Source organism: Danio rerio, chromosome 20, assembly GCF_052040795.2.
Source record: "Danio rerio strain M-AB ecotype USA chromosome 20, GRCz13ab, whole genome shotgun sequence".
In the NCBI taxonomy this organism is placed as follows: domain Eukaryota; kingdom Metazoa; phylum Chordata; class Actinopteri; order Cypriniformes; family Danionidae; genus Danio; species Danio rerio.
In genome coordinates, this window is record NC_141040.1 from 51,888,633 (window position 1) to 51,901,886 (window position 13,254).

The 13,254-nt window shown below is 36.2% G+C and overlaps 1 protein-coding gene across 8 annotated transcripts in view; it reads right to left on the reverse strand.

The window, feature by feature from the left end:
• tfap2d (transcription factor AP-2 delta (activating enhancer binding protein 2 delta)) overlaps positions 1 to 13,254 on the reverse strand; it is a 223,076-nt gene that overhangs the window by 170,343 nt on the left and 39,479 nt on the right. For 3 of the 8 annotated variants that reach the window (XM_087297579.1, XM_087297581.1, XM_087297580.1), the window contains exons 2-3: positions 9,977 to 10,138; positions 7,644 to 7,774 (exon numbers count right to left, since the gene is read on the reverse strand). The gene's annotated coding sequence lies outside the window, so the exon portion shown is untranslated. Of the gene's footprint in view, positions 1 to 2,227; positions 2,376 to 4,651; positions 4,953 to 7,628; positions 7,775 to 9,976; positions 10,139 to 13,254 lie in introns of those variants that run through there. The other 5 variants (XM_087297555.1, XM_087297578.1, XM_087297557.1 and 2 more) reach the window with 4 other exon arrangements.

Below are 13,254 nucleotides of genomic sequence, written 5' to 3' on the forward strand. Positions count from 1 at the left end.
AAGTCCTGTCTTGTTGATATTATTATACGTGTTACTATAGAGACATGTTAATACGCAGCTGTCAATCAATTTGATGGGCGGGCAAACCGCACTCCTACATCACCTTGCGACCGGCCTCAAAATGGAAGGGATTTTAAACCCAATTTAACTTTAGGAAATTTAAAAAAAGAGACTTATTGCTTTTATATCATTCCAATGTGACTGTGGAGACACTATAGCTACACACAGTTCTGTCCAAACAGCTTACAAAAGATGATTTTTACAACAGGTGCCCTTTAAGATAGGATTAATATTGTAATATATTACTTTTAAAAGTAACTTTTCCCAACACTGAATGCTTGTATGATGAATGGTATCTGGTTCAAAACTAAATTATTTAAATTTTAAACATCTAAAGAACTTAATTTAACGTTATTTCTGTTGCTGATGTGATTAAATTGCCAGCATTTATGATCACAAATATTTTAAAAGGGAAAAGTGTCATTTTCCCAATCTAGAGCATCAGTTAAAACTTTATACTATATACTTATATTTTGTAAATGTAATATTTTTGAGATTGATGTGGCTCCATAAGCGCATGTCTTTCGACTGTGGGGGACACTGGAGCACTTTTTTTTCTCAGTGTGCTGTCAACAAATACCATCTTTGATGTTATGATTATCTAATTTTGCAATCCATTTTTAAACACCATGGAAACGAAGCACCCGAAACAAACCGGACAGCCCAAAATAAGACATTCAACTCATTTCTGAAAGCTACAAATTCAAGCTTGTGTTGAGTGAAATAGCGCCTGACATGCAAGCATGTGACTGGCCTGAGCAACAAGTTTCCTGCGAGACTCGAATATTTGTCCGCTGCCTTTTCAATATATTTGTTGATTTCAGGGCAAAAAATAATGACGGTAAACCAACTTGCTCCAGACGGCTTTAATCTTAATTAATTACCTCCCAGTTTCAGTGTCTCTAAAAAAAAGAGTTGTGCAATATTTATTAAATCACACCGAAAAAATTGGGAATGTTGAGGGAGGGAGAAAAAAATCCTTGAAATTTTCATCAAACGTATTCTAATCAGGCAGTCGTCAGGTCAGCTAATGAGATGGCAGGAGAGAGGGCCTGACACTGCAGGCTCTGGCTCCCTCTCTCCCCGGTTTTATCCGTCCGTATATATCGCGCTTTTCGCTCTCTCTCACGCGCTTTCATCATCGTTGAAGCTCATTAGTCCATCTTTCAGGCTTCCATTTGATTATAGTTTCACTTTTTTTTAAAAGCGCAAAATATTTCACTCATTTACTCTCATTAGTCCTCAAGGTCATCGTTTGAAGCCGCTGCTGTCAATATAAGATAAATGGAGCCTTGGCTTCCTCTCCCTCTCCGCCAATCTCCTTCAACTGCTTCACAAACGTCTCTCGCTGTCCTTTTGCTCCAGAGTTACACGGCTGTAATCATCTCTTCACTTTTACTCGCACCTTCCTGACAGAAAACCAGCCAGAAAGCAAAGTGGAAGACAAAGACAGAAGTGCAGAGAGAGACTCGTTTAGCTACTATTTCTATCTGTATATGACAGTATATGAGCAATTCCAGCGTTATGGATGTGACATTTGCAGTAAAAACTCAAAACATAATTCAGAGAGAAAGTATATGTTAACATTATATTGAATCATTTGTTTATATTTTCCAAAACAACTCATCACAGAGTTATGGGATTAGAAAAAATATCAATCCGTAAACATTTTTTTTATATTTTAATTGAGGGAAATAAATGTTGTGGATGTGACAAAAAAGCATGCGAGTTAACCAACCCAGACTCTTGATGGATATGTACCCCTGTCTACATTTCTGGAGAGCACCAAAGACGTCCCAGGAGCTGTTTTTTTGCAGTTTCTGTTTTCACAAATCCACCAGAGGTCGCTGTGTACGCTTTTTGAGATCTCAAATTTCTCCCGCGAGTGCCATTCGTGCCTGCTGTTCCACCAAATCCAACAGTGGCCACTGTTGACTGACTGACAGATCAACTGACCCACTCTCTTCCCTTAACCCAACCATTAGTGTTTTCAAAAGTATTGTTTGACCCAATCACCTCCTTTCCTAGACCCAATCGACAGTGTTTTCAAAAGCAATCCAAAAAAGAAAAGCCCTTGTGTCAGCCTGATTTTTTTTAATTACATTTTCATATCTTTCCACGTTCTCACCCTTTTATGTTTCTTTTATTTTTTTGGCTTTTGTTTTACCTGCTTTCTGGAACTGTTCTTTGCCAAACTCAAACCCTTTTGTAATGGTCAACTCCGCTCCACCTCCTAAGTCCGCTGATTTATGCAGTGATCCACTGGACAAATGGGTAACAGCGGAAAAGCCGTCCACATGGAGGTAAGGGGTCAGCTGGTCACACAAAAAGAAACAGATATAAATATATAAGAAACCTTTTAAATATTTTTCAACTGTAAACATGTTAGGCTGAATAATTCAAATAAATCATTGACTTCTGCTCTCTTCATTAGTTTCAAAAACAAAAGTTTTTGCCTCGTTTCTAGTTCAAATATTTAAAATTCTTCAATCAAGAAGCAAAAGGAAGTCAAGCAAATTAAGTCTTAAATAGTTTTGATTTCGGATTAAAGCTTATTTTAATATCATATAAGCAGATTAATTAGCTTGTTTAAAATTTTTGATTACTTGTTTCTCAAAACAAAACAATACTTTTTTATTTGACTAGAAAATGCTTGATTGAAAAATGTTTCAATACTTGGACTACAAAAAAGAAAAAAAGATTTGTTTTTGCACCGAAAGCAGTCTTCATTGAGCTTTCAGAAATCATTTGTATATGCTGGTTTGATTATTAAAACATTTATTTTTTTTCAATGTTGCAAACAATGTTTAAGTACTTTCAGAAACCCTGATACAGTTCTCCTGGGTTCTTTCCAAAAAATTAAAGTAAGAGCATTTACTGTAAATTTTCATCAATTATTTATGCATACTTGCTAAATAAAAGTATTGAATTATTTTTTAAAAAGTTGAATGTTTCAAAGTAATATTTTGTTGCATAAACATCCAATAACATTTCTTCCAAATTTTTAATAAACATGTCAATAAGAGCATTTTCCTGCAATACACTTACGCTGCAATAAAATGCTTTTCTGAATTGAATTTTTTTGTCTTGTTTTAAGTCCAAATATCTCAAAATTCTTAAATCAAGAAGCATTTCTAAACAAGCAAAAAAATACCATCTTGCAGGGGCGACCAAAATGCATAGGCCCCTAAAATCGTCCTAACTTTCCCCACCCTAGCGATGCCCCAGTGCTTACCCCATAGGCCGATTATTTCGCTTGTTTTAAGGAAAAACTTACTTATTTTTGGCATATTATTTCTTAAAACAAGACATAAAAATTTAATATTAAACTAATTTCTAAAGGAGCACGTGGTCATAATTGACCCAGCTGGCCCACATTAGCTAATCATCATAATCTTCCAATCAAAGGATCCCAAGTCACTATATTTATATATATATATACAGTTGAAGTCAGAATTATTAGCCCCCCTGAATTATTAGCGCCCTGGTTTATTTTTTTTCCCCAATTTCTGCTTAATGGAGGGAAGATTGTTTCAGCACATTTCTAAGCATAATAGTTTTAAAAACCTATTTCTAATAACTGATTTATTTTATCTTTACCATGATGACATTAAACAATATTTTACTTGATATTTTTCAAGACACTTCTATGCAGCTTAAAGTGACATTTAAAGGCTTAATTAGGTTAATAAGGTAAACTAGGCAGGTTAGGGTAATTAAGCAATTTATTTTATAACGATGGTTTGTTCTGTAGATTGTCGAAAAAAAAAATAGCTTAAAGAGGCTAATTATTTTGTCCCAAAAATGTTTTTTAAAAAATTAATAACTGCTTTTATTTTAGCAGAAATTAAACAAATAAGACTTCTGGAAAAATATTTTTCCAGATGAAAAAATATTATCAGACATACTGTGAAAAAATCATTTGGGAAATATTTAAAAAAGAAAAAAAAATCAAAAGGGGGCTAATAATTCTGACTGAAACTGTATATATATATATATATATATATATATATATTTATATATATATATATATGCGGAGTTTGCATGTTCTCCCCGTGTCTGCGTGGGTTTCCCCAGGTTACCCGGTTCCTCCCACAATCCAAATAAATAAATAAATCATGAGCTAAGTGTGAATTCTGGAAATGATGTTTTGTCTTGTCTAAAATGCTTTTTGATTTAAGAATGTTTACATATTTGGACTAAAAACAAGACAAAAAGTAGAAAAGCATTTTTGGCATAATAAGTTTTCATTAATAATAATATGTTTTTAGTTGCTGCTCTTGAAAAATCTAAAGTTATTCCACCAAATAATAATTTCTTAACTCTAAAAACACTATTGTGTTAATATAGGCATTATTGTCTGAATCTTTAACATAACCTTTTTGTTACTTAATAAAAAATTACAAAAATAATTTGATCAATTACAACATTCATTTATTAATTTATTATTTTTCCTTTGGACAAAGCCCTTATTTCTCAAGAGTCGCCACAGCGGAATGAACCGCCAACAATTCCACCTTAAGTTTTACGCATCAGATTCCCTTCCAGCCACAACATCAATTACAAAATAATAATAATACTGATGTTTTACTCAGGGCGTCATGGTGTTTGAGCCCCGGCTGGGTCAGTTGGCATTTCTGTGTGGAGTTTGCATGTTCTCCCCGTGTTGGCGTGGGTTTCCTCCGGGTGCTTCAGTTTCCCCACTGTAAAAAGACATGTGATACAGGTGAATAGGGTAAGCTAAAATGTCCGTAGTGTATGTGTGTGAATGTGGGAGTGAAGGGGTGTTTCCCAGTGTTGAGTTGCGACTGGAAGGGCATCCGTTGCGTAAAACTTATGCTGGATTAGTTGGCGGTTCATTCCACTGTAGCGACATCTGATTAAGAAAGAGACTAAACCAAAAGAAAATAGATGAATGAATGTTTTACTCATGCACATGACTAAAAATTAAACTAAAAAGGATCATTTTCAAAAAAGCATCAACAATAATGGACTAAATATTGCTAACACAAAGTCTGACGCATGACCTGGGTGTGTTTCTGCTAAGCTCCAGTGTAAGTGTGTGTTTGCGTGTCTTTAGTTGTAAATGTGGCGTGTGATCGAGGCCTAAGGCTGACTGCAGAAATTAAAGCACAATCAATACTGACTGATGTTTCTTCCTCTGACGAGTCAGTCACTGTGTGTTTGTGTGTGTGTGTGTGTGTGTGTGTGTGTGTGTGTGTGTGTGTGGGTTTGTGTCATACTCTCATTAGTAGGGTTGTTTCAAGGATTAGCAACTTCTGTATTAACCGTTAATTGCTCTTAATGACATTTAATGACTGTCAGTCAACCCAAGTCCCGCCCCTCAACCTGTCAATCAAACTCTCCCAGGTGAATCTCTGCTTTTCTTTTCATTGACTTCTATTGTTTTCCCCTTTGATATACAATATTTTTTGTTTCACACAATCTATCCTTCTGTGGTTGAGAGAACAAAAACCTTCACCTGTAGAGATGAAAAACCATCCCCCAGAAAAGCAGTAAACTAACTAATCTGGCTCTGCATATCTTTCCTCTTTTTAAATAATAGTACACTAATTTAAATACTTAATAATAAAACAATCAAATATAAATGATGATATTCTGCATTCACTCGTTTTTATAGTTTCATTAACATGCTATTTAATTAGTTTAGGACATTTACCTGAAAGGTGCCGTTGGCTCAATAAATACAATCTTTATTTTTTAAAATTATTATAGATGACTATATTTGATTTCTAAAAAACAAAAAACTAAATAATAATGTAAAGTATGCATCTTTAATATTAACAAATATAATTTCAAACATTGTTTTAAGTTAGGGTGCTAACTTAAAACAATGTTTGTTTTTCGAAGGACATCCTGGGATTTTTAATGACCACAGAGAGTCAGGACCTCGGTTTAACGTCTCATCCAAAAGACGGCACTCACTAAGCAGTATAGAGTCCCTGTCACTATACTGGGGCATTAGGGCCCACACAGACCGCAGGTTGGGCGCCCCCTGCTGGCCTCACTAACACCACTTCCGGCAGCAACCTAGTTTTCCCATGTGGTCTCCCATCCAGGTACTGACCGGGCGCAACCCTGCTTAACTTCAGTGGGCGACCATGTAGCCGGAAATATTCATATTTGTATTTCACATAAATAATATAAACTAAATGTCATATATGCAACATATATTTTGAAATATTGCAAATGATCATTGAACTTGTACATCAATGTTCAAATATTATATATGTGTTCATATATGAACATATTTATATAATTATATATATTTGAACATTAAGTCGTTCGTTTTTTTCATATATGCACACAGTTTTAATAACAATGGTTGAAAAAAGACCAATATACATATTTCGAAATATATGTTGATTACAGCGGGTAAAATAAATATTGAGCGCGTCACCATTTTTCTCAGAAAACATATTTCTAAAGGTGCCGTTGACTTGAACTTTTCCCTGGATTTTGGTAATAACCAAAGAAATCCATTTAGGCAAAGAAAACAAATCCAATTAGTTTACAAATGAAGTTATGCATAATAAAATACACTGACGCAGGGGAAAGTATGGAACACATAAAGAAAGGAAGGTGTATAAAGGCAGTGAAAGCCCAGACAGCAGCTGAAATCTCTCAGTATTCTTCAGCAAGCCTCTGCCCTTCCTCAGTGTAAATGAATATCAGCTGCTTTATTCCAACATCTACATTAGCAGGAGGATGAAGATGAAACCAGGGCGGACATTTCAGCAAGACAATGATCCAAAACACAGCCAAGGAAACTCTCAAATGCTTTCAGAGAAAAAGAAAATCAAGCTGTAGAATGGCCCAGCCAATCACCTGACCTGAATCCAATAGAAAATACAAATCAAAGCTTAGATTTGATAGACGAGACCCACAGAACCTCAAGATTTTTACACTCTGTTATAGTCTGTGAAAAACTTACAACTGAGCAATGCACGTGACTTCATTCTCCACTGGCATCTTTAAGCTGCCAGCACCAAAAAAAGCCTTTTATATAAAGTATTAAATATATTTCAGTCACAAAACAAATTTTTCAGATTTTATTGTTTACTGTTTTTACCAAAATCTGCTTCAATTCCATGACAACAGCTCCTTTAGAAATATTATTCCCAGGAAAAAAACATGACATGATGTTCAATACGTATTTTCACCGCTGTGCATGACATGTATTTTATACATGTGAAATCCAAATATGAATCTGCATGCCATTTGCATATATTTCCATGTGTCATATTTCTACATGGAAGTCAATAATTGCATCATTGCATCAACATTTTTTTCACATTTTGCATCAAATGTCAGTTTCTGAGTTGAGTCGATCTACTTTTTTTAAAATGAATGAGAAAAATGCGTCTATGTCACTACTATCGCACTATAATGATCTCTCTTTTATTTATATGCGCCTGTTTGTTCTGAAGCTCCGCCCCCGACCGGGATCTCAACCTCATATTTAAAATATCAGACAAAGTGCTGTGATGTCACAAAGCATCAATGTCCAGTGTGTGTGTAAATGTGTGTTAGAGAAAGAGCTTAACCGAAGCCTTTTCTACCGTTCTGCGCTCTTTTCTTTTCTTCCTCCATCTTCCTGTCACTCTCTGCTGTGTCCCTTCTTTCCAGGCTGGCTGTCTCTCTCGGTGTCTTTCAGCTGCTGAATGCGGGACGCTCGGCACAATCTATAGGCCTGGGGGAAACAGCAGAGAAGAGAGAGAGACGGAGGGAGAGAGAGACAGGCCACTCAGTCAGTGTCTGCAGATGAACATGGTGCCCAGAGCCAGACAAACAGGAAGCTCATTGAGCATCTCCAACTCTGACAGCACAATCAGCCTGACACTGCAGCCGTGCACTCTCACACACACATACAGTATACACACATATAAACAACACATGCACATTCAAACACATACAGTATACACATATGCACAAACATATAGAGACATACAGTAGATGCATGCACATATGCACACACACACACACATATGGACATGCATACAAATTCATATACAGATTTGTACACACAAACGCACACATATCCACATATATACAGCCATATGCACACACATATGCACATACAGCAAGAACAAACATAACATACACATACATGCTCACATATACAGACACGTGCACACATATACACAAATGTACATATACACACAATTACACACAAAAATACAGCAAGCGCACACATACACATATATGTACACACACGCAAACACATGTGCATACACATATACTCAACACAAGCATACAGAAACACATACACACCTATACACACACATACAGCAAGCGCACACATACACATATATGTACACACACACACACACAGACATGCATATACTCTACACAAATATACAGAAATAAACACACACACACACACACACACACACACACACACACACACACACACACACACACACACACACACACATCTATTCACAAACATGCACATATATGTACACACACACACACACACACACACACACACACACACACACACACACACACATATATACTGTACACAAACATACAGAAAAAACATGCACACCTATACACAAACATACAGCAAGCAAACACACATATACTGTATGTACACACATACAGACATATACACACACATACACAAATATACAGCAAGTGCACACATACACATATATGTACACACACACACATACACAAATATACTTTACACAAACATACAGAAACACATACACACCTATACACAAACATACAGAAAGCGCACACATACACGTATATGTACACACATGCAGACAAATGCACATACACACACATATACACAAATATACACAAACATACAGCAAGCACACACATTCCCATTAATGTACACACACACAGACACATATACACATACAAACATACAGAAACACATACACACCTATACACAAACATACAGCAAGCACACACATACACATATATCTACACACATGCAGACAAATGCACATACAAACACATATACACAAACATACAGAAACACATGCACACCTATAGGCAAACATAAAGCAAGCAAACACATACACATTAATGTACACACACACACACAGACACACACATATACACAAACATACAGAAACACATGCACACCTATAGGCAAACATACAGCAAGCGCACACATATACTTTAATGTACACACACACACACACACACACACACACACACACAGAGACACATACACACACATATACACAAACATACAAAAACACATACACACCTATAGGCAAACATACAGCAAGCGCACACATACTCATTAATGTACACACACACAGACACATACACACACACATATACACAAACATACAGAAACACATACACACTTATAGGCAAACATACAGCAAGCGCACACATACACATTAATATACACACACACACAGACACATACACACACATATACACAAACATACAGAAACACATACACACTTATAGGCAAATATACAGCAAGCGCACACATACACATTAATATACACACAGACACATACACACACATATACATAAACATACAGAAATACATGCACACCTATAGGCAAACATAAAGCAAGCAAACACATACACATTAATTTACACACATGCAGACACATACACACACACACACACACGCACACACACACAAACATACAGAAACACATGCACACCTATACACAAACATACAGGAAGCGCACACATACACATATATGTACACACATACAGACACATATACACACATATACTTCACACATATACACATACTTCACTGTGTGTGTGTGTACATATACAGTATGTACACACACACACACACACACACAGACACTTCAGATCATTTTGGAAGGGCACTTTCTATCCAAGACATAAAAAGGGCATGTGCACTGCACAGGTTGAGCCCTATGTGTGCACGTACCTGCAAACACATGCGCTATAGGGAAATTATGTACGCTAAATTGTCCATTTGTGTGCATTGTGATGGGTTGCAGCTGGAAGGGCATCCGCTGAGTAAAACATATTCTGGATAAGTTGGTGGTTCATTCCGCTGTGGTGACCCCTGATTAATAAAGGGACTAACCTGAAAAGACAATGGAGGAATGAATAAATTAATGAATGAATGGATATAGTAATGAAATCTAAAATTATTCTTAATTACTTTCTGAAGCCACCGTTAAAAAAATATCTAATACTTTTTCTAAAACTACTGGATTACACAATAGTGTCCATTTTTCTGCTTCATTTTAAAATCAGTTTCACACATTGTTTCTTTGCTTTTGTTAAATTTACCAGCAATTACTGAAAGTTTGTCTTATATTGTAAATCATACACAAAATATTTTCCAGTGTTTTGTTAGGTTTAGCTGACGTCTAGTACAATTGTAGAAACATAACGCACCCCCATGCCAGATTAGGACATACATTTGACTTCTATAATTATCTCTGACTTCTTGATTGACTACAAGCCTAAATTCATTCATTAATTCATTCTTTTTTTTGGCTTAGTTCCTATATTAATCTGGGGTGGCCACAGAGGAAGGAACCGCCAACTTATCCAGCATATGTTTTACGCAGCGGATGTCCGTCCGGCTGCAACCCATCACTGGGAAACATCCATACACACTCATTCACAAACATATACTACGGACAATTTAGCTCACCCAATTCACCCACCGCATGTCTTTGGACTTGCCCACATGGAAAGAAACTATATGAGGTTATATGTGCATATTTACTGCATATAGGTTTCAAATATGCACATATATCCTCATATAGTTTCTTTCCATGTGGGCAAGTCCAAAGACATGTGGTGGGTGAATTGGGTAATATATATATATATATATATATATATATATATATATATATATATATATATATATATATATATATATATATATATATATATATATATATATATATATATATATATATATATATGCTGTATATATGCCACATATAGGCAATATTTCGGTGCATATATGTGCATATACAGGCCAAATAGGTCTTCTGTATTGCTTCTTCATATCCACATATAAGCCCTTTATGTTCATACATGATATGTCTCCTATATAGCTCACATCTCACTTTGGCAACTGTCATATATGATGCCTTGACTAGGTCATATTTTTATTATCTAGGCAATAAATAAGAACTAACTTAAAAAAGTGCAAAGAACTTATGTATGTAAATTGGGTATCCCTTGTAAGTGGCATGTTATGGATTTTAACTATGGCAAATAAGAAGATGTGGAGATGGAAAGCTATGATGTCTACACGTTTTCCTGAAGCATTATTAAGGTTAGTTTTTTATTATATGAAGCTAGTGGAAAAGAAATATATACAACACAATGGTTTGTCTTTTTTTTCTTTCCTTTATTGTTGTTTATTCTCTTATTTTTGTTCTCGTACTATATTTATTTCTTGCACTATTTGATTAAGTAAATAAAGATTAACATTTATTTTAAATTATGTTGTCTAGCAGCTGTATTTTAATAATTGTACTAATATATAGATGAATATATATGTACCCATATATGTGCATATATGTTCATATGATATAGGAAAACAGCCAATTTTATATATGTCACATATATCAGAAACCTATTTCAAAACCTAGATTAAAACATATATGTTTATATATGTTTATATAGGTGGCGACGCAGTGGCGGAGTGGGTAGCATGTTCGCCTCACAGCAAGAAGGTCGCTGAGTCGCTGGTTCGAGCCTCGGCTCAATTGGCTGTTCTGTGTGGAGTTTGCATGTTCTCCCTGCCTTTGCGTGGGTTTCCTCCGGGTGCTCCGGTTTCCCCCACAGTCCAAAGACATGCGGTGAATTGGGTAGGCTAATTTGTCCATAGTGTATGAGTGTGTGTGTGAATGTGTGTGTGGATGTTTCCCAGAGATGGGTTGCAGCTGGAAGGGCATCCGCTGCGTAAAAACTTGCTGGATAAGTTGGCGGTTCATTCCGCTGTGGCGACCCCGGATTAATAAAGGGACTAAGCCGACAAGAAAATGAATGAATGAATGAATGAATGAATGAATGAATGTTTATATAGGTGCTTTCCGTGTGGGTGTGGGAAAAACCGGAGCACCAGGAAAAAACACACGCGAACATGGGGAGAACATTGCAAACTCCACACAGAAACACCAACTGACCCAGCCATGTCTCGAACCAGCGACCTTCTTGCTGTGAGGTGATTGTGCTACCCACTGCGCCCCTAAATAAGAATTTAATTATATAAGAAATTCATTATTTATAAATATAATGCATAACAAATCCATCTACAAAGTGCATAATTAACATTTATTTAATTTATTAATTGAATTGCTACTGTTTAATATAAACCTTATGATAATCATCAATGCATCATCCTACCTACACTCTTAAAAATATTTAACTTTAACTATAAACATTTTTGTATGTTTCTTTGACCAGTTTTCAATTTTATCTAACAATTTTGCAACCAGTGCTTCCCAATACTGAGTTGCAGCTGGAATTCGCTGTGTAAAACATATGCTGGATAAGTTGGCGGTTCATTCCACTGTGGTGACCCCTGATAATTAAGGGACTAAGCCAAAGGAAAAATAAAGAATTTTGCAATCAAATGTATCTAAGGTAACCCAACACTATAACATAACCATGTAGTTGAAGCATGCTATGTTCTTTTATTTTTATGTGAAGCACAATATTATGAACCTCAATCCTAAAAGAAGCAGCCAAACAGACCACGATTGAACAAGTGTTAACATGGACACACTCTCATCCATCAAAACACATTAACACAGTTAATACTTAAACTCATCCTGTCTGAGAAGACGTTCAGAGACTGATAGACACTGAAATAATGACCACCGACACACACACACACACACACACACACGCGTGGGCCTTAGAATGAGGGCGAGGACTGCAGTGTGGCAGAAATTTCAGAGGGATGAGTGTGTGTGTGTGTGTGTGTGTGTGTGTGTGTGTGTGTGTGTGTGTGTGTGCATTTGGAGGTGGGGTCTGGGGGGAGCGCATGTGTGTGTGTGTGTGTGTGTGTGTGTGTGTGTGTGTGTGTGTGTGTGTCTTTGGGTTGGGGGGGGAATGGTGTCAGCTGCACAGGCAGCAGAAAGCAACATCTTAATAAAACAGCCTGAGGCAAAATCCCATTAAAGACTTCACAGAGCAGCCAGGTACACACACACACACACACACACA